The following is a 23,094-nucleotide window of genomic DNA, read 5'->3' on the forward strand; positions in this document are numbered from 1 at the left end:
TTTCTGGCATCACAAGAAGATACCCTGCACTGAGGAATAAAAGTCCTGATTTGTAGAAGGGTTGTGATTTTGGAACACTTGGATTTTGTGGTGACAGGGCAGGTGTACCCCCTTACCCTCCCTCAGCTTCTACAAGACAAGTGTTTTTAGAAGACAGAAAACATGTCCTTATAGCAAAGGTGTGAGTAAGACTAGCCTGAGTGCTGGATCTAAGAGGTCCCAGGGCCACGGGGTGCACCAGGCAGGACACTAGAACCAGAGTTGCTTTGGAGGACAGGCCCAGGAACCAGTGCACACCATTGTCACGAGAATGTGTTTTTTGTGCTGCACAGACACAACGGTAAAATACCCTTTTCCAACACAATCTGGTCCTACAATGAATATTTCCTTAAACACACAATTGGGATTTTCCTAAAAGAGCTGTTACCCTCAAGTGCATCAAGACAAGAAAATCCACTTCTTTAAATATCTTCCATAGACATCACAGAAGATTTAAGGAGACATCATAGCATAAAGCAGGTTGATCATTTTTAAGGTTCATTTCATGGTTTTCTGAACTTCTGTTATTTGAAGAAACAATACATTATTCTTGTGACAATTGGGGGAGGTTCTCAAGAAGGTACCCATTTGGGAGCTCTGAATTACCAGCACATTTTGCAGTTGGGAGCTCAAAACTTTTTATATAATATGTGGGAAATCCAGATGAGATTTATGATTTTTTTTTGTATCATAATTTTATTTCTAATGCTGGATTCATAGGCACTCCCCTTGGGGTACATCTTCCTTCTCATGATAACGACACAATAATTTTAGCTTAAATAATTATTTAATATAAGTAAATTTTTTGCTAAGAAGAATCCACAAAATACAAATGAGCACAGTCACTAAATTTCTTGTTGCCTGACCATCTCACAGCACCACATATGGTTTCAAACTGCAAAGCCTTTAACCAAAGACAGAGCAGCACAAGGAGCGGCTCAACAGGACACGGAATCATAACTTAAGAATTCCAGAGCGTCTGAACCCGAGAGGAGAGGAGGGATAAAGAGAGGCCGAGGATTGTCTCCATTTTCTTCTCGCCACAGTATCGTGCACAGTCGCAAAGCTCAAGTTACAACACCGCCCGGGGCGAACCACCTCGTCGCCACCAGCTTCTCTGGGCAGGAGGCTCCCGCCGGGGCACATGTACGTGTAATAATATTTATATCCACGCAGCCATTCATTCAGTCATCCAGGCATATTTACACGGATGGAACACATTCGCGGAGATTCGATGTGTGCGTTGAAGTTCTATCTACTGCAGCCGTTACCCGCGCCGCGCTTTGTCTTGCTGCTTGTCACCACCCCTAAGAGCAACGATTTCGGGGAAGGCACACCGGTCGCTTCCCACCCCACCTGGGTTCCGTGTGAGCACCAAGCGGGTGGGGGCGGAGTCGTGGGGATGCTCTGCTTCCCGCAGCGTCTGGATGGCCCCGGGTTGGTGACGCCCTCCCATGCCGCCGCGGGGTGGGCGCGCCAGGCATGGGTGTGGCCTCCCAGGGGCGACTTTCTCTCCAACCGCCTGGCCCGCTGCTTTGGAACAGTGAAGCTCGAGTTGGGGTCTCTAGCACGCCAAGAGGAGAAGTGTTTGTTCCTGAGAACACAAGCAAAATTCTTGTGGGCTTTTTTTTTTTTTTTTAAATATTTGGCAGTTTTTCCCCTAAGGGGCCACTTCTAATGTCTGCCTGTGAGTCCAGTTGTTTGGCCCTACCCGGCATTGGGGAGACCTCAGACACCCAGCAAAGTTTCCTTCTGTTTGCTCCTGCCGTGCCCAAGTTTCCTCTCGACTAGTAAGACAGCGTGGGGTTGGGGGCTGGGGAAAACGGTCAACCTAGCCCTGCCTGGTGGCTCCCTGGAAGCTAAGTTAAAGTTAACAAGTCAGTCCCAGGCCTAGAAATAGGATGCAAATCCTCTTACATCCAGCACTAACAGGATCCAGCAGCCAGAATTCCCTAGCGTCTTGCTGGACTCGACGGGGGCGCCGCCAAGTGCGCCACGCACTGTCACACTCGGTGTCTAATTAAGGACTGGCGCCCCTCTCCTCCCAGCTGCAAACTCGGAACCCTGACTTCTTCAAAAGTACCTGCCACTTGGAGGTGGCCCCGCCTCCCTGTCCCTCCCGCCCTGGCCCCGCAGAGCAGCAGCGCCTCAGCACCCAGACTTGCCAGAGCGCAGCGAGTGGTGCGCCGCGCCCGCCTCCCCCGCGCGCCGTGCGCCCTCCCTGCGCACCGTTCGTACTCTCGCCACGCCGCCGCCCGCCACTGCAGCACCGGGGGGAGGAGGAGGGCGGAGGAGGGGGAGGAGGACCGCAGCGTGCAAGCCGGGAGCCACTTTCCCGCCCCTCCTCTCGGCGCTGACACGCTCGTAGGAGTCACCACTCCGCGCGCTGCAGGAGAGAGTGGCAGACGGAGGCGGCCCCGGGAAGCGAGCCGGAGCGTCGCCCGCACAGCGGCGGCTGCAGTGCTGACACCACTCGGTGTGGGGGGGTCCCCGACGACTAGAGCGGTGAGTGAGGTGCCCCCGGCAGCATTGCCGAGACTTCCTGCCGCTGTTGGATTTCCCTTCCCTACCTGAGCGCTGCAGCCTGGGGAACTTTTTGCAGCCTTTCAGAAACGCAACTTTGCCCCACCTGGCCCCAGGGAAGCGGCTGCAGGTGCCCGGGGCTGCCAGGCGGGAGCCTTTGTTGGGGCGGAATTGGAAAAGTCGAGGTAAAGAGAAGAAAGTGCTCCCCTGTTCGCGGGGTTAGATCAGGGGACGCGGGAGCACTTTACCCGGGATTCCCTGGGGTCTTGGGTGGGCGGCAGCAGGGATGCAGGGACCGCATCTGGAGGGACCTCCACGCTCCTTTGCTTGTGTGTTTCGACGGGCAGGGGGTGGCTGATTCAAAGGAAGCAGCCCAGGGCGCCCGCTGGGTGCCCGACCGGTCCCCTCACTGCAGCCCTGGGCTCAACTTTTTGGCGGGGATCCCTCTGCAGACGTGCGGGTGGCGGGAGAGTAGAGGCAGCCGCCGGAGGCGCCGGGGGAGCCTGGAGGAAACACTGATTTTCAAACCCTTCCATATAAATTTCTGAAACTGCTGTCTAGCGGCTACGTGAAAGCAGGAGAGGGATGGTCGGCAGGGGAGCCCCGCCGGGCTGTGGCTCTTTGTCCGTTCCTTCACTTCCCTACACTGCGCCTTCATTCAGCAGAAACCTACTGAGCGCCTACTGTGCGCCTGGCGCAGGGACACGACTGATGGGTGTGAAGCTCAGCTAGGGAGAGGGATGGTCCCCAGTAAATAAACTACTGTGCTACTTCAGAGGGCGATGAGGGCAGTGGAGGCGGTCAGCCAACCCATTTGATCCTTTCTCTTGGTGGGCTTTCCCCCCAACCTCCGCCTGGGTTCTAGACTAGGAACTCCAGCGCGTCGCGGGGACCGCCCTGGGCCGGGCCCAGGAGGACTGCGGAATGTGGGGAAGAACTTGGCTCAGGGCAGCTGGCACCCCGCAGCAGACGCACGATGCGGAGCATATCTGTGGGCTTGCGGGGACCTCAGGCGGCGCGTGCGGGGGCGGAGAGGGAGGGGCTGACTCACTGGGGCTGGAGGTGCCGCCTGGACGGCCTGAGCTGGGGGCGCTCGCGTCACCTGCTACGTGTGCCAGTGATGCAAATGCAGACCCGCGGGGGGCGGGCGTGGGCGGAGGTTGGGGGCTGGCGAAGGAGTTTCCGTCTGGGAGTGCGCGTGTGTGCGTCAAAGGCTCTTCGGTGATGGATGCCCCGTGGCGCACCCGGCGCGGACAGAGGCGACCCGGCGGGGCGGCGAAGGGCGGGTGGACTGCGGCGACGCGGGGCGGCGAGGAAAGCCCTGCAGGGCCGGGGCTGCGGGCGGGCGGGCGGCTCCGCAGTGCGCCGCAGTGCCGGGAAGGCGCCGCAGCAGCCCGGCGCTCCCCGGGGGACCGAAGAGATGAGGCGTCTTTTAAGGCCTCACGACAGGGATGCCCTGATGGTCTTCCCTCCCGCTGAACCTGCTCCCTTCTTACTTCACTGACTGACAGCGCGAGAAAGTAGTTTCAGTTTAATTCTTATCCTTCATCCTGGAGAATTTGGCATTAATCTCTTAGGCGTTCACTCATTTTCAGTGGCAAGTTCCAAAAGGCCTCGTGCTCGTGGCGAGTTTTCATGTGAAAGCTTCGGTGTTGGGGTTGGTGAGGTTCTGTAGTGCTATTCCATTCCTTCACCATTCTTTGGGATTTTTGGCAGGAGGCCTGGCCTCTAAGTGGAGTTCGAGAATGGCTAGGAAACAATGTGCCGCATTCCTCTTCTATAACATAAAAAGACGTGTTAAAAGCACTACTGATAATGCACTCGCTGGTGGAAAAATAAAAAGCCCAATCCACGTTCCATTCTTTTCTTTTTCTTTTTTTAAGACCACCTTCTGGAAACCCAATGACAAAGGTGTTTCAACTGGCTTTCCTCAATGACCCCACATCTGCAGTATGTGAGGCGGAAGGATGGAGGGGAGCCTGTCTGCAAGGAAGGAAGAAAGAAGGGGAGGAAGGGAGGAAGAAGCAGTTATCTAGGAACCCAGAGACTAAGGTCCCCAGTCCGTATTTTCACAAATATTATGTTACATCACCTTGGGCAAGCTACTTATCCTCTTAGGTTCGTCTTCCACATTTGAGAAATGTGAAAAAAATAGCCCTTATTTACCTTACAGAGTTGTTTTGAGGATGGAAGAGATCATTTCACAGAGCTTTCGGAATACAAATTCTCTATGAATGGAAAATATTATGAAACAAAGTCCCCTCATGAAAAAAGAAACAATTTTATCTTTTAAAAAATTCTGGAGACTTTTCCCAGAATTGTTCCTTTAATGAAATTTGGCCTTCAGTGGCAGCAAATGCAGACTGCTTTTCCTAGCAGTCTAATATAAAATCAAATGCTATTAGCTTCTGACTGTCTGGAGAAAGAATAAAAAAAAGCTGTGGATCACATTGTTTTTGGTGATGTAGCAGAGAAATCAAATTTATTTTTCATGACCCACTGACAGTGAAAGTAGCTTCCTCTGGTCTGAGCAGCAGACTAGCCTAAGAGCTTTTAGGTAAAAATCCTATTCATTATTAACCCTATAATATTCCATAAGTGTGTAAGATGCTTCAAAGAACAGGATGCAGTCCCCAACCTCCAGGACATTACTGCAAAGACGTCATAATGTGCAATAATATATTGCATGACCACAAGTACTAGAAAATCCATTTCCTATGATTAGGAATATTTACTCTTATCTTAAGTAAACTTATTGATGACATATTCTATGAAAAAAAATATGTGATTTGTCAAAATGCCTTCTTAACCAGACCATTATATTGTTATTCATATGATCCTACATAATGGTAGATTTCTGTGAATAGTGAAAGTGAAAATGCCATTTTTATTCTATGTAGTTGTATCAGGGGAAAAACCTACAATTTAAAAATGGGCTTCTTGGTTCCATGTTTTTGAAGTTTCTTTCTGACCCTGGTTCACAGCATGCATATCATCATTTATTTATACACAAAGTCATAATTTAGATTGTCTCTTTGTAAATCTAGGAGAGGCAGCTGTCCAGCAGTATGTAGTTTTGATAAACATTGTTACATTGTTTTTGGTTTTGCTTTGCTTTTTCAATCTCTGCATAATTGAGCAACTAGTGTAAAATGTTGCAGTGGATTGAATTTGGAGCTTCTTTATTTAAGACAGCTGAGAATAGCAATAGGAATGAAGTTACTATTTTATTCTTGCTAGAAATGTCTTAATGGGATATAAAGACATCATTGAGTTTTATCACAAACACCCCCTCATAATTAGGGATGGTGGGTAGTTGTGTACATCATGATAGATTCATCTGTTGGGAAGAATTGAACAAAATGAAATAAATGGACAGGAGTGAATTGGGTGGTTTGATCCTTTCTAGTTCTAATATTCTTTCCTTTCAGGAAATAGGGAAATATATGATGAGTTATATTTACATTTGAACTTTGCTTATAAGTAGATAATAAAAAAGTGGCTTTTTATTAACTCATGTTGAAATGTTACATGGAGCTATAGGGTCTGTTTTTGTAGAGTAAATGGTTTATTAGATTCTATATTATGCCATTAGAAGTACAGATTAAAACATTTCGAAAGGTAAAATTTGAAAAATAATTTCAGCTTAACATAAAGCAGATAATCAAATCAATTTAGCATAAAGTAGATAATCATATCAATTGAGTATGACATTTTAAATGTTTTCTGTTGGCCACCTAATGCATATCATGCTTGCTCTATCTTTTCTCATAGACAATATGGAATGCAAATGATTAAGAATGGACATTATAGTGATGGGCTTCAATCTTCTGACAATCTTATGCCCTCTTGTAATTCAAGAGTATAGTGATATTTATGACAAATGAGACCAAGCACTTTCTTTTACCATTTGCCACTATTTGAAAATCCTATGAAATTAGAATCTTAATATAGCCACATAGACACATGATTCTCAAATAGTTGTGTGTATCATACTTTCTTGGGGCTTGTTCTAGTGGAGGTTTCTGAGTACCATCCTAGACATTCTAAGTTAGTGGCTCCATGGTTGGTCCCAGAATATACTGTTTATGAAGCTCTGTCCAGTCGGTTGGGTACCATCATTAGGACACCACACTTCCAGGAGCACCTGAACGAGTACTAGACAGCATGGCAGAGACCCAGAAAGCATGGGCTTTAAGCTATATTGTTCTCTTTAATATTTATTGAGTATCTGCTGGAAGCTCTCAGATGAATCACATTCTAGCTGGCAAGACAGACTTAAAAGATAGCTTTGGTAAAAGTCACAGGAGGAGTGAGTGAGAGAGGTGGTTGGGAGGGACTCTATGGAGACAGTTGTATATAGGTGTATAGGTGGTCCCTGCCAATTATGTTGCTGGTCCTTTTAAGCTCTGCATATTTGTATACAATGCCTGCATCCAGAACATTATGTCTAATCTGCATGATGACTGTGGGCCTCTCATTACTCAGAGAACTTGTGATTTGCCCCAGACTCATGGCTTATAATCAACTAAACCAAGTAATCAGACACCTAGTCCCATTTTCTTTCCACTACCCCATACCTGTCTTCACCTGATTATAACCATCTGGTGTGTCCAGACCATTGGATGAACATCAGGAGAATTTTTTTTTTTGAGACAGTCTCACTCTGTTGCCCAGGCTGGAGTGCAGTGGTGTCATCATAGCACGCTATAGCCCCAATTTCCTGTGCTCAAGTGATCCTCCTTCCCAGACTTAGGTCTCCTATTAGGTGACTTCAGTGGGTCTTCCCTCTATTATTGCTCCTCCAATTGCTGAATAATAGGAACTTAAAAGTTCTCAGTCTGCCTTTGCAGACAACCAGGAATACCAGTAGCTTGTGTTTGAGATGCTATCTCCTCTAATATTCAGGTTTCAAAATCTGCAAAATCATGTGAGATAAATAGTGATCTTAGGGGGTTAAGATTTTTCTAAGAGAAATATCTGACATGTTTTGTTCTTTACTTTAAATTACCTAGCTGAGTCACGCAGCATGGGAACCTCTGCACCAGGGAAGAGCCATGCATTTTGGCAGTGGGTACAGAAGGTGACCCACTTTGTCATTTCAAGTTCCATCTAGCCTCTTTTAAAATATACTCATTTTAATATCACTTTTTAGTAGTTCTAAGCATGGTATTTTTTTCTATATTTCATTTTTGTGCTTATGTGTGTTCATATTTCAGAAGTGACATTCTAATAAATCCTTGGTGCCATTTTCATGTTTGCCCTCACATCATTATTTTCAATGCCTGACAGCATGCTCCAGTTAATGCACATTAAACACATTACTAGCTGCATCAAACACAAAAGTAAGTTAAGTATAAAGATTATTTTTTGAAGTATTCAGTTAAATCTGCAGTCTGTTTCCTGTTGGCCACATCAGTGTGAAGGTAGAAATAATAGACTCACAATAGCATCTGTATTCATTTCTCTGGTTCTATTCCTACCTCACTTGTGTATTTCCCAGCCTGCTTCAAAGATTTCTATAGTCTGCAGGGATCGCTCCTGTAGTTCTTGTCCCCTGCTCTGGTTACCTGCGGCAGCATTGCTGTCACCTGACCTGCCTCTCACTGCTCAGAATGCTTTGGTGCCAGCGTTGTGGAATCCGCTGACACTGCCTTGTGCTCTTAATGTCCCTGCCGCCTGGCAGGGGTAGGGAACCTGTGGCCTTGGGGTAATATGTGGCTTTCTGGATCCTTCAGTGTGGGCCTTTGACTGAATCCAAAATTTACAGAACAAATCCTTTAAAGGGATTTGTTCTATGAAGTTTGGATTTGGTTCAGGGGCTGCACTTGGGATCTGGAGGGCCACATGTGGCCTTGAGGCTGTGGAAAGTTCCCCACCCTTGGATGAGGGCTGGTGTGAGAATACTTCAAGTGATACAGTGTCCTGTATTCACAATCAATTGCCCCCTCTGATGCTGGCCCCCTGTCCTAGGACTATAAAGAGTATGCCTCAAATTGCCCTTTGCTCAGGGTGAGCTCTTTCTTGGGAGACCTCTTAGTCTCTCCCTTTTGACATGCACAGAGGTAGCAGCATACATCCAAATTTTATACAGGATGTTCATTGCATCATTATTTGCAGTAGTGAAAAATTAGAAGCAACCTACATGTCCATCAGAGGCTGAAAAGATCAATTGCGGTTCATCCTAATACTGAAAAACTATTGAAATGAATGAGATGAATCTACATGTTCTAAGATGGAATTATTTTGAAAATGTGGTTAATTTAAAAAATAGCAATTTATTGACCAGAGTATATAGTATGCCTCTACTAAAAAGAATTTAAGGTACAATACAAAGCCTAGAAGAATAACAACTAAGCCCTTATCTTTTGGGGGTAAGAGGAAAAGGACCTTACACATTTTACTTTGTGTATTTCTGTATTGTTTGAATTTTCAACAACAAGCACATATTATTTTTGTAATTAAAGCAGCAGTAGAGGTGGTAAGTATTAGTTTCAAGGTGCCCCTGTGATGCTATTTTTCAAATATGTTTAAGTATTAATGTTTTCGTGGCTAAAAAGCATTGCCAGTTTTTCTCATGGATACTTTTTCAAACATTAATATGGTAATGTCTGAAAAAGTAAGGTCGTCTAAGTTGTGAGACCATAAATTACTTCAGTACTCTATAAAACTATTTTCATTTTGAGCAAAAAAAGGAACACACCTAAAAACATCCGATACAGTGACCCTTGAGCAAAGATTGCTGATTGCTGACTCAGGTTATCAGAGCTGAGGACCAACCACTCCCCAACCCCCATCCTCAATTAATCTTGCTTGTCCAATAGCTGTCAAAAGTCTGTATTAATACCCTGAATATTTTGCTTTTAGGGACATTTTTCATTCTACTATGACTGTGTATTTGATGAAATTGAAGATCGGCAATTTTTTATCTTCTCTTGCCATGGGCCTGGAATGTCCTCCCTCCCACCATCTCTCCTCCCTCCCACTCCCAGCACACACACATTTATTTATGGAAAAGTTTTCTAGTTGTCCTTAAAGCCTCTGCTTAAAGAGGGGATGGCTAATGGGTACAAAAATATATTTAGATATCGGTAACACAGCAGGGTGACTCTAGTTAACATTAATTTGTTGTATATTTCAAAATAACTAAAGAGTAGAATAGGAATGTTCCTAACACAGAGAAATGATAAATGCTCGAGGTGATGGATACCCCAATCACCCTGATGTGATCGTTACACATTGTATGCTTGTATCAAAATATCACATGTACCCCATAAATATGTACAACTATTATCTATGCATAATAATTAAAAATTAAAAAAAAAACCTCCAGGTGGCTAAATATTTTTCGGTACCAGTTAATTTTTCCAACTACTGATAGAATAAAGGCAATTTTCTTTCTTTTTTTTTTTTTTAAAGTCCCTTTCATCACCCTCCACAGCAGAAGTAGGGTCCCTCTCTCGGTCCCTCCCAGGCCCTTGCAGCCGCAGCTGTTAGTGCTTCTCACACTGTGTCATCCTGGCTGCTTTATGTGTGTTTTCCTGCTAGACTCTACGGCCCATAAGCTTTGAGGGAAGAGGCCAAATCATTGAGATCTTTGTAACTCCTGGCACTGGACACATCATAGGTGCTGGAACTATTTTAAATTATTTTTAAACCTTTTTTTATTAAACTATAATATACAGAAAGAAAAGTGCACATATTACAGGGAGATAGCTGAATTGATGTTCACAAACTGAGCACTTTACTGTAAAGAGCACCCATTTATGAGACAGAGAGAATATTCCTAGTGCTCCAGACACCTCTTGTATGCCCTGCCAATCATGGCCATCACCCACTGTCCTGACTTCAGTCCTCTTGGTGACAGGTTCTCCTCTCCTGCTCCAAATCCTGCTGTTCTGTGCCTGTGGTCTGAGAAGCGGCTTGGTGGAGTCTTACTACTGCCAGTGGACATGAGGATGGCATGACTGTGCCCAGAATGTCGTCTCTAGGTGTCCAACCTTCCAGTCCACAAGTTTCCATGTAGAGGCAGAGAAAACAATCCCTAATTAATTCTAAACAGGGTCGTCTGGGCTGTAAAGCAGCTTTGCTTGTGGCATGATTTTAAGTCCCTCATGAACAGTTCTGTCATTCGACCTCCATGCCTTCTCCAGAATCTCATACAGTTGCTCTTCAACAGGCCTTTTTCTTCTAACCCTTCACATTTGAACTCATTCCACTGGGTCAGAAAGCAACAAACTAACTTCCAACCTCTTCAAATTCCTCTTCTATCAGCTGGTGTCTGGACCTAGTGGTCTGGATACTATGCAGTCCATTCACCTGTCTCACTATATACACTAGATATTCTTAATTCTTAGCACAAGATCAAGAACACTCATTGGAGAGCCCTGGCCTTCCATCACAGTATTTTTTTCCCTGTAGATTTGCTTCTAATGTATTGCCCATTGACATCACTATTCCAAGAAACAGTTTTAAGGAACTTCCTGTATGTATTTTAAGGCTGTTGTCCATTATATTACCCATTGCCCCATTCATGAGGATCTATTCAACAAATATTTTTGGAGTATCAGTACTATAAAAAAAACTGTGATCCTTCTGAGTACTGATTTTGTTGTATCAATTAAATTCATCATAGTATAGTTCTTATCAGTAGAAAACATAGATCATTAGTATGGAATTGTATGCATATGATAAATATATACATCTGTGTAACCAAAAGTATATCTTCATCACCTTAGAAAGTTCCCTGTGCCCCTTTTATTCATTTCCTCCTTCCCCAGAGGTATGGTCCTGATATCTATCATCAAAGATTAGCTTTGTTTATTACTTGAAATTCATATAAAGGGAGTCATACAGTATGTACTCTTGTGTCTGTTCTCTTTCATTCAACATAATATTTTTGAAAAGATTCGTGTTTTCATGTGTATCAGTAGTCCATTCTTTTTGGTTGTTCAGTAAATAGTATTACATTATGTGAATGTACCACAATTTGATTCTCTGTTCACCTGTTAGTAGATATTTGAGTTGTTTTGAGGTCAGGGCTATTATGAACAAAGCATCTGTGAACATTCTTATGTTTGTTTTGCCACATAAAGTAATAGTCACAGGTTCTGGAGATCAAGAAGTAAACATATCTTTGGGGAACCATTTTTCTGCATACCACGCCATCTGTATATCTTCTCTGGTGAGGTGTCTGTTCAGACCTTTTGCCCGTTTTCAATTGGATTTCTTGTTTTCTCACTGTTGAATTTGAAGTTTTCTTTGTATATTTTGGATACCAGATATGTGTTTAATCAGATGTGTTTTGCAAATATTTTCTCTCAGCGTGGTTTGTCTTTTTTATATTATTAACATTTGATGAACAAAAGTTTTAATTTTAATGAATTTCAACTTATATTTCATGGTTTGTGATTCTAGTGTCATATCTAAGAAACTTACCAACAAATTCAAGGTTACATAGATTTCCTTCCATGTTTTTTTCTAAAAGTTTTATAGTTTTGCATTTTTTATTTGAGTCTGTGATCCATTTTGAGTTAATTTTTGTTTAAAATGCAATGTATAGTTTGAGGATTTTAAAATTTTGGTTTGATTTATTTGTTTAGAGATGAGGATCTTACATATTGTCCAGGCTGCATTTGCACTCTGGGGCTCAAGCAATCCTCTTGCCTCAGCCTCATGAGTTGCTGGGACTGTAGGCATGCACCACCATGCTTGGCTTAGGTGGTTTTTTAAAAATATTAATACACATTATTTTTTTGAGTGGTTTACAGAGAAATTGAGAGTAAAGTCCAGAGTTCTTGTTGTGGCCTGTTTACAGGATGGAGGATGAACACAGAACACAAAGAAAAATGTGGACACACATACAGAGGGTTGACTCAAGTGTTAATACCCCGGTCAGTTTTATTTTTATACTCTAAAAAATTAAAGTTAGTTCCTTGTACGTAACCACCCAGGCATTTCAGCAATGGCCATAAATTCCAGAATACATAGCCTTAGGGAAGCAGGATATCCCCTGGCTCAGAATTTCCAGGTGGTTGCTGTAGGCGCCAGGCATAGATCACGGACCGAGATTAGCAAGGATGGACAAGGCAGCCACAGGGGGCATTTCTCATCCCCAACTTCTCTTAGGGTGATCCCTTAAGATCTTAGGCTGATCCCTGGCGGCTGTGCCTGGCTTAGGTCGCCCCTCCCTTGAGGAGTCTTACCCGTCATTGACTAACCAGCCATCTTATGGGGCTTAAACAGCAATCACAGGAACAATGTGTTTATCATGTGGCCTCCAGACCCCTAATGCCATGGGGCTGGGCAGCTCTTGCTTACTTGCAGCTCAGGTCCTTTGTTATGCCTCTAGGCAACAGCCTTGTTTATCATAGGGACCTTGTCCAGAACACATTACTTTTAAATGCTCTGGGCAGAGCATATATATTACTAAATTTAATTCTTAAACCAGGAAAATATAATGTCAGTCTCCTACAGTTCTCATATACCTGCCCCTGCCCCAGTTCCCAGTTTCCTGCATTAGTGTAGTACGTTTGTTACAACTGATGAGCCACTATTGATACATTATTATTAGGGTTCACTCTGTGTTGTATATTCTATACATTTTGACAAATATATAATAACATGGATCCACCATTATCATTCAGTATTATACAGTATAGTTTCAGTGCCCTAAAAATTCCTTGTGCCCCACCTATTCATCCTGCTACCCCCCCCCAAACCCCTGACAACCACTGATCTTTTCACTATCTCCATAGTTTAGTCTTTTCCAGAATGTCACACAGTTGGAATCTTATGGCACCATAGCCTTTTCAGATTGACTTTTACTTAGCAATATGCATTTAAGATTCTTCCATCTCTGTTCATAGCATGATAGCTCATTTCTTTTTATTGCTGAATAATATTTGTTGTATGGTTGTACCACAGTTTATCTATTCATCTGTTAAAATACATGTTTGTTGCTTCCATATTTTAGAAATTATGAATAAAGCTACTATAAACATTCATGTGCAGGTTTTTGTGTGGACATAAGTTTCAACTCATTTGGATAAATACCAACGAGCATGATTACTGATTTGTCTGTTTAGTTTTGTAAGAAACTGCAAAACTGTCTTCCAAAGTGACTAGACCATTTTGCATTCCCACCAGCAATAGATGAGAGTTCCTATTGCATTATTTCCTAGTCAGCATTTGGTATTGTCAGTACTTTCAAATTTAGCCATTCTAATAGATAGGTAGTGGTATTTCATTGTTTCAACTTATAATTCCCTAATGATATATGATGTTTTTATTTATTTTTATTTTTTATGAGACAGAGTCTCACGCTGTTGCCTGGGCTAGAGTGGCATAGCATCAGCCTAGCTCACAGCAACCTCCAACTCCTGGACTCAAGCGATCCTTCTGCCTCAGCCTCCCTGAGTAGCTGAGACTACAGGCATGTGCCACCATGACAGGGTAATTTTTTCTATATATTTTTAGTTGTCTGGCTAATATCTTTCTATTTTTAGTAGAGGCAGAGTCTCGCTCTTGCTAAGGCTGGTTTTGAACCCCTGACCTTGAATGATCCGCCCACTTCAGCCTCCCAGAGTGCAAGGATTACAGGCGTGAGCCACCGCGCCCAGCCTCCTAATGATATATGATGTCGAGCATCTTGTCATATGCTTACTTGCTATATGTATATCTTCTTTGTGAGGTGTCCATTCAGAGCTTTTGCCCATTTTTCAATTGGGTTATTTTCTTATTGTGGAGTTTTAAGAGTTCTTTGTATATTTTGGATACCAGTCCTTTATCAGATATGGGTTTGTCTTTATTATCTTAACTGTCTCTTGTGGAGCACAAGGCATTTTTAATTTTAATGAAGTCCAACTTATCAGTTTTTCTTTTATGGATCATGCTTTAGGTTTTGCATCTCAAAAATCATTGCCAAACCCAAGATTAGCTAGATTTTATCCTATGTTGTCTTCTAGGAGTTTATATCTTTGTGCTTTACATTTATGGCTACAATCCATTTTGAATTAATTTTTGTGAAAGACATAAGGTCTGTATCTATTAATAGATTCATTTTGTTGCATGTGAGTGTCTAATTATTCTGGTACCATTTATTTAAAGAGAGTATCCTTTCTCTGTTGAATTGCCTTTACACCTTTGTCAAAAGTCAGTTGGGCATATTTGTGTGGATCAGTTTCTGCATTCTCTATTTTGTTATACTTAGCTAGGTATCTATTCTCTTTCCAATACTATACTGTCTTGATTATTATAGCTTTAAATCTTGAAATCATATAGAAGGAGTTCTCCAACTTTGTTCTTTCTCAGTATTGTGTTGGCTTTTGCCCTCCTATATATATTTTGGAATATATTTGGAATCAGTTTGTTGATATCTACAAAATAGCTTGTTGACATATTGACTGGATTGCATTGAATCTATAGATTAAGTTGGGAAGAATTTATATCTTAATATTTCATCTTCCAATCTATGAACACAGACTAGTATTATTTTTTAAATTATATTTTTCAATTGTCTGTTATTGGTATATATAAATACAGTTATTTTTATATTGACCTTGTATCCTGCAGCCTTTATAAATTTATTAGTTCTAATAGTTTTTTCTCTCCCTTGGTAGCTTCCTTAGGATTTTCTATGTACACAATCATATCATTTGCAATGAGTGAGAGTTTATTTCTTTTCTTTCAAGCTTCATGCCTTTTTACTTCTTTTTCTAGGACCTCCAATACAATGTTAAATGGAAGTGGCAAGAGAAGATATCCTTGATTTTTTCCTGATCTTAGGAGGAGGACACATTCAATATGTCATATTGAGTATGATGTTGGCTGTTGGGTTTTTAAATTTTTTTTTCTTATCAGATTGGATGAATTTCCTTCTGTTTCTAATTTACTAAAATTTCTTATGAAAGCATATAGAATTGCATCTATCCAGTTCTGATTAATTAGCAAATCAATTTCTTTAATAGGTAAAGACTGTCCAAGGTTTCAGTTTCTCTTTATGTCAACTCTGGTGTGCTGCATTTAAAAAAGAAATTTGTCAATTTTATCCAGGTTGTTGAACTTATTGCATGGTTAATAATCACTGGTTTGTTTTTATCTTGTGGCCCCTGTGATTATTGTATGTTATTGTATTTCCTTCATTGTTTTGACTACTTAGAAGCTCAGTCAAATTTTATGAAAAGCCTTAATCCCTCCTTTTTGCCTGCCTTTACATCAGTTTGTCACGATATAGGAAGCTTTCATATTTTATTTCTCAAGATGATGGTAGGGGAGTGAGTTCATGAAATACACATTGGTATGATTTGTTGAAGGGCTTATCTAATACCCAGCAACTCATATGGGTAAGACTAAGTATTGTATGTTTATATAGCACTGGTTAACTTCTGCCTTTTCCCTGGCTTCCACCTAGTGTTTCTTTTTCTTAATATCCATCCATTTCATGTCCACATCATGAATTTCTTTTTCTTTTTCCACATGCGTCAATGCTATTTATACATCATGAATTTCTTATTGGCTTTTTCTATTCTTCTTTTAATCATATTTGCCTTCCCTCTACACTGAAAAAAGAAAAGAACATAATCTCATTTGTTATACCAGACATTCATTGCCACATCATGCTGCCTAATCAACCACTAGAAAAGTTTGTGACATAAAGCAATAGTCATTTAGTTTCACCCATGAATCTGTAGATTGGCTGAAGGCTAACTGATCTAGATTGAGTTTGGCTGAGTATTCTTCAAAATGCATGTTGGGTTCAGGTCTTTCATCCTCCTGGGCATAATAGGTTACCTAGTTCATGATGTTTGCATAGAGAAGGCAGAAGTATGTGAAAGTTAAGCAGAAATATGTGATGCCTTGTGATGGTTAATTTCATGTATCAATTTCACTGGGCCATGGGGTGCCCAGATATTTGATTAAACATTATTTCTGCGTGTGTCTATGAGGGTATTTCTGGACAAGACTGCCATTTGAATTGGTAGACTAAGTAAAGCAGATTGCCCTCCCCAGAGTGGGTGGGCCTCACCCTATCTGTTGAAGTCTTAAATAGAATAAAGGCTGAATAAGAAAAACTTCTTTCTCTCTGTCTGATTTTCTTTGAGCTGGCACATTGGTCTTCTGCTTTTGGATTCAGACTTGAATTGAGATTATACCATTGATTCTCTTGGGTCTGGACTTCTCAGCCTCCATAATTGCATGAGCCAATTATTTATAATAAATATCTTTTATTATATCTACATCTATATCTATACATATCTATATCCATATCCATATCCATGTCCATCCATCTCCTACTTGCCCTGTCTCTTTAGAGAAACCTCACTAATATATGCTTCTTAACTCTAAGCTCAGAGCTAGTGACTGTCACTCAGCCCACATTCCATCGACCAAAGACCTACAAGGCACGGGACAGTTCCACATAAAGTGTTGCCTTGCATATTGTACAACTTTCCAGTGTCTCACCTGACATCCATTTAGGCAAAAAAAAAAAAAAATTGTTTCTAATCATTTAAGCCTTAAATTGTATCCTGTTTTATATGTAAACATGGTATTTTTTGCATAATTTTGATATGTATTAAATTTTCCAGAAGTAAAACTACTTGTATATCAAGGGAAAACTATATTTAAAATCTTACTAAGAGTTGTTTATCATTTCTGCTAATCACATCACCAGTGGTAACAAATCCTATTTGCAATATTTAGTTGCTAATAAGCCCACCTATATTTGTCTACATTGGCGTTTGTTGCATTTGTGGTCAGTAGCTAGCATCTCATGTCTCCATTTTGTATTCAAGAGTTGTTACACTGGAACATTTACAGATTTTAAAACATAATTGGTTATTATTTCTTCTATTTCCCCTTATTACTCTTAGGGCATTATATTGCTATTTAAATTTACATGTGGAGGTAGGTTATTTTTATCTATGAATATTACTTAATAAAGCATTGCTCAATATATGTTATTACTAGTATTGTTGAACTGCTCTAAATTCTCTACATTTTGGCACTACATGTAGGAAGCTGACTTATATTCAGGGGTGGGAGGGGCAGGCTATAACACACAGAGCGCTCTTCCATCTAGCACTGCATCAGTGAAAACATATTCTTGCTGTGAAGATTGCTGCATTCTCCTCTCTCTGGCAGTAGTCGTGGAGTGTAGTGTGTGAGTGGCTCACCTACAGAGATGTGGTGTCTGGAGAACACGTACAAGCCTTTATCAGAATTCTACTCTGAGGCTCACCCGAAACCCAAGCAGTCTGAAGGGGTAGGCTGTGAAGGCCTTGAGTTTTTACTGTGCAGCTCTAATTTTGATTAGCTATGGGTAAGAACAGAGGAAGCTTAGGGCACAGAAGAAACAGATGTGTTCAAAGATGGCTGCTCTAACAACTGCGGGAGATACCCAGTAAGAAACTGGTGGTTTCTTTCTAACAGTGTTTTTTAAATCCTGTTGTTCTAGATAGTGTTTCCTGTGGGATTCCTCTGCCTGGGTCTTCTTTGCATGAGGGTGGGAGCCTTCTGACTTGCTTCCAGAAGAGAGTCTTACAAAGGAGAGGCTTAAAGCTTGGTGACCTATCTTGCTCCATAAGTTCAAGGATATAACATTTTCCTATCAGTTGAAACTGATTTAAGGGTAATTCAGAAGGGATAAATCAGAGGACATTGAAAAAGTGACCCAGGAATAGTAAATGTTGCTCTGTGTGCCTTTTTATCTAAAGTTGGACTATTGATAAAGGCATCATGCTCTTTATCTGCAGCATGCAGAGGACAAAGTTGTTGGGGCAGAGCTCTTCTCTTTTATTGGTAAATACATTACAGCTAATGGTTTTCCCAAACATTCATTACTGTGGACCTGGATATGTAATGACCGTGCCTGTTTTTGGGATACTGATGTGTATGCACAAGAAAATTCAATTATATTCAAAGGCAGTAAATGCAAACAAACAAAGAAACAAACCTGTAAAAGTTAACATCCACTTTCCAGTAAGCCTGAGGAGAAAAGCCAGTGATTAATATGAATAAATGTGAGAGTTATGAATACTGGCCATTCTATACCTATAGCTTTACGTAATACAAAAGAATAACATGATTATTAAGGGCTGACATTAAAAAAACCTAATGGCTGTGAAAGATTTGGAGGCATTGGAGCTCCGCCTAAAGTTTGTACTGATGTGGGGGGGAATCTGAGCCAAGATTAAAGGGATGTTTTGCAATGAATAACTAATTTATTTGCTCCCAATTTGGGGGCCTTATGCACTCCCTTATTATTACCGTGTTAGTTCCTATGTTGATTACAATGTCAGACATTTGGGGTAACATCATATTCTATTTAATGAAGCTCCCAAATAAGATGAAAAATAACAGTTCATGCTCTATCTGACCTGCTGGCTTAGAATTTGAAGGTTTTTTTTTTTTTTGTTTTCATTTTCTTACTAGACTATTTTAAAATTGGATACTGCAAAATTTAACACATTAATTGCCATATGGGTTGTATTTAACTTAGGCTAGTTTTGAGCCTGGGGCCTTATGAAGCATGTGAAGACTCAATTCTCCGAAACAAATTCAATAAGTATGTTGTGAGTCACATATAATTCAATTGGCGTGCAGTGTAAAAATTGATTCTAGCACTGTGTGAGTTGCATATAACTCATGCATAGAAGACAATAAAAATAACAAATTTGTCATCAAATTAGAAAGGATTATTTTGTTTTCCAAGTTTTTATTCTATTTTCATAATAAAGCAGCATGGCCCCAGGGAGGAAAAAAATTTTTTAGTATGGTAGTCAACGTGTGAAAAATCGTATAATGAGCTATCTTTTCCTAGATTGTGGTGCAATAAAATGTGTAACCTAAGCTCTTGAGGCTCCTGGTGATGTTTGTGAAGTTGCTTTTACTGCATCTTCTGCTTGCCCTATTAATGCTTTCTTGTGTGTGTGTGTGTATCTTGTCTTCATTTCCTCTTGCTAGTAGTGATGAGTTGTGACATCTTAACTCGGGAAACCATACATTGTTAAATGCCTTCTCAGGCTCTTCTGATCACATTGTACTTTTCTGCTTGGAGGGGTTTCCTCTTTCCCTGGAAGGATAACGAACCACTGATTTTAGGTCTAGCTGACATATGACAACACAACACTCTCTTTCCTAACAGTCTCCACTGTCTCTTTGACTGACAGCATTGGCAATCAGGATTTCTGGCTTCTCAGTGTAGCAGCTTCTCAGGCCAACCATTAGGCTCTTTCTCAGCCTGAAGGCCTTTTAGGTTTGTAGTCAAGATAGTTCAGCTTAACCTTCTGATAATGGTGAGAGGGGTACATATCATATTTTATGATCATAACAGGTTTTCCATGTTTTCGTCCAAGCTGGGTTTCTCACTCAAAATTCCAAATTTAATTATAAGAACTAGCATATGTCTTCGTGTGTGTATTACTTAGGCTAACAGATTTCGCATGTCGTAGAAGTGGTAAAATTGGAAGTTGATGGTCAGAATTTTGGCTCTTATTTGAATTTTTTAAAATGTGCCCAAAGTCTCTAAGTATACAGCCCTGTGTGTTGATAATTAATTTTATCAGTTGCTGCGCACAGACTTTTTCCTAATTTAAGCTCCATCTGCAGGACACACCACCACAAGCCACACCAGTTTTACTTACATTTATTAAGGCAGAAGAGAAAAAGGGAAAGTAAGAGAAAAGTACCACGGGGGAAGAACACAAAAGAGTAATCATACCACTAGGATCCCATTATCAGCACCGGAGGCTAATCATCACGGGCAGTCTCTCTCGGGCAGTCTCTCAGGCAGCGGTGAAGGCAACAGGCTGGGATGTCAAGCAGGCAGGCCACAGCAGGGAAATGTTAGACAGAGAAGCATCAGTGAAGAAGTGGCTCGGGGACTTTCTTATACTGTTTATATAGTGGTTTGAACAAAGGAAGGCTTTGGCGCCAAAAAGGCATATGCTCTGGTCACGTGAGGTCTCGGATCTGGCCAGGAACCGAGGCCTGTAGTGACTGGTCTCACATATCAGTTCCAAGCATGAGCCTAGGGTAAACATCCCTGGACAGCCCCGGATAAACAATCCTACGCAGCCCAGGAAGTCCAGCATAAACATCCCTGGGCACATAGCTCAGAGCTGTCAATTCCCATTTCCTCAAGAAGTGGCCAACTTCTCCAGAAAATGGGTACGTACCTTGAGCCTTGTAAATTTATATGACCCCAAGCAGGCCTTAATATTCTATACCTCAGTACACCCTGTCAGAAAATTGGCCAAAACATTTTATTTGTAAAATGCTCCGGAAATATTTATTATGTCAATTAACTACAAAACTTGCAAATGTTTATTAACATTATTAAATATTAAGATAATAGGAAGACAGGACACTTTAGATAAATCATGACATGTATTTTTTAGTCTTGGTTCATGGGCCTTTGAGTTAATTGAAGGTCAAGTTTGGCTATTTATTTGTTTATTAGCTCATAAACTACAGATATGCTAAATGAAATAAGTAAAACTCCACAGTATATAATCAAACTAGCATGAAAATTACATTTCATCCAATTCAGCACCAGTTATTGACCTTAAAGGGCACTGTTTCTTATGGGTTCATAAAAGGTACTGGAATTTATCTGGAGATAAGAAGTCAGACAAGTGATTTAATAACAGTCTTTATATTTAAAGGGTAAATGCACAAAAGATAATGTCTACCTTTTCTTCTCTTCTTAAATAGAAATAGAAATTTCACTCAATTTCAATCAACAAATTGATCATCTTCCTTGTGCTAGGGATATGCTATGCTCATTAGGGAAAATTAGGTGGGTGGGATACAACCTGTGATCTCAAGAAGCATGCAGAGCAGTGAGGGAGGGCTCAGACAAGCTGTCCATCACTACTATGAAACTAAGAGTGAGAGTTCAGTAAAAGCAGTCCAGAACTGCATGGTGGTTTGAAGGTGGCAATTGGACATGTGCTTCAGGCAGGGTTTCTGAACTTTAGCACTGTTGACATTTTGGACCAGATAATTCTTTGCTGTGGGGGGCAGTAGGTTAGCTGTAGCAGTTTGGCTTAATTTGAGCAGGAGTTATCTTTATCAGAACTACGCATTTAGAAAGATTAATTTGAAATCAGGTGTACAGTGGCTTAGGGCAGTGGCATCCTTGAGGTAGAGATACCAGTTAGGAGTAGCCAATTTCCATTACTTCTTAGAGATGAAACCCTGTTCTTCATCATGCTGCGAAACGGCTAGCCCACACAGACTTATCCCATCTCTGTTATGTGCTAGGCACTGCTCCACAGTGCTGCTGGGGGTAGAACTTCCTAACAGGGTCTTTGGCCTTCAGTTTTGTCCCTCTTCATTTCATTATCCTACCTGAGTGACCTTTGTAAAACACAAAACACCATATCTATTCTTGTGTTTAGTATCACCAGAGGCTCCCTCTTCCCTTAATATAAATTAGCAATTCTTTACCAGGGCCACATTGCACTCACTTGTGTCCTTTGATGGCACCATTATCCCCTTCCACCTCCTCTGATCCTTTCTTCCTGCCTGGAGGCTCTCCACCTCACCCTCCAACCTGCAGCTCACCTACCTAATCCCCACTCACCATCTCTCAGGACTCAACTAAAAGTCATTTTTTTGTGAAGTCTTCCCAGCTCCAGTTTAGGCACCTTCCAGCATACAACTGGAGCGCTTTTTCTTATCCAGTAATAGCACTCATGATTCTGTTTTGTGAATGTACCTTTCCTTGTCTGTGTTCTTGAAAGTTCACTCTCATGGACCCAGGAGGTGACACAGGGCTTGGCACAATCAATCAATATTTATGGAATGAATCAGCATTTGTATTTTTTGTTATTTCTGTAGATTTAAGGGGCACAAGTTGAGTTTTGTTACATGTATATATTATATGGTCAAGTCTGAGCTTTTAGTGTACCCATCACCTGAGTAGTGTACATTATACCCCATAGGTAATTTTTCCTTCCTCACTCCCCCAACCTCCCTGCTTTTGAGCCTCTAGTGTCCATGATACCACTCTCTGTGACCATGCATAGCCATAGGTTAGCTCCCCCTTATAAGTGAGAACATGTGATATTTGACTTTCCATTCCTGAGTTACTTCACTTAGGATAATGGCCTGCAGTTCCATCCAAGTTGTTGCAAAAGACATTATTTCATTCTTTTTTGTGGCTGAGTAATACTCCATGGTATATACATATATACCACATTTTCTTTACTCATCAGTTGATGGGCACTTACGTAGATTCCATATCTTTGCAGTTGTGAATTGTGCTGCAATAAACATACGAGTGCAGGTATCTTTTTGATATAATGATTGCCTTCAGGTCAAGGAAAGTAGTGGGATTGCCACATTGAATGATAGATCTACTTTTAGTTCTTTGAGAAATCTCCTTACTGATTTCCATAGAGGTTGCACTAATTTACATTCCTACCAACAGTGTATAAGCATTTCCTTTTCACCACATCTGCACAAACATCTGTTGTTTTTTGACTTTTTAATAGTGGCCATTCTGATTGGAGTAAGACGGTG

At 41.4% G+C, this 23,094-nt stretch overlaps 1 protein-coding gene across 1 annotated transcript in view; it reads left to right on the forward strand.

Annotated features, from left to right (window-relative positions):
- Positions 1 to 2,351: 2,351 nt before the first annotated feature.
- Positions 2,352 to 23,094, forward strand: part of SV2C (synaptic vesicle glycoprotein 2C) — a 203,030-nt gene continuing 182,287 nt past the window's right edge. The window contains exon 1 of the mRNA XM_076008131.1: positions 2,352 to 2,544. The gene's annotated coding sequence lies outside the window, so the exon portion shown is untranslated. The remainder of the gene's footprint in view (positions 2,545 to 23,094) is intronic.

The sequence above is a fragment of the Microcebus murinus genome, chromosome 11 (assembly GCF_040939455.1).
Source record: "Microcebus murinus isolate Inina chromosome 11, M.murinus_Inina_mat1.0, whole genome shotgun sequence".
In the NCBI taxonomy this organism is placed as follows: domain Eukaryota; kingdom Metazoa; phylum Chordata; class Mammalia; order Primates; family Cheirogaleidae; genus Microcebus; species Microcebus murinus.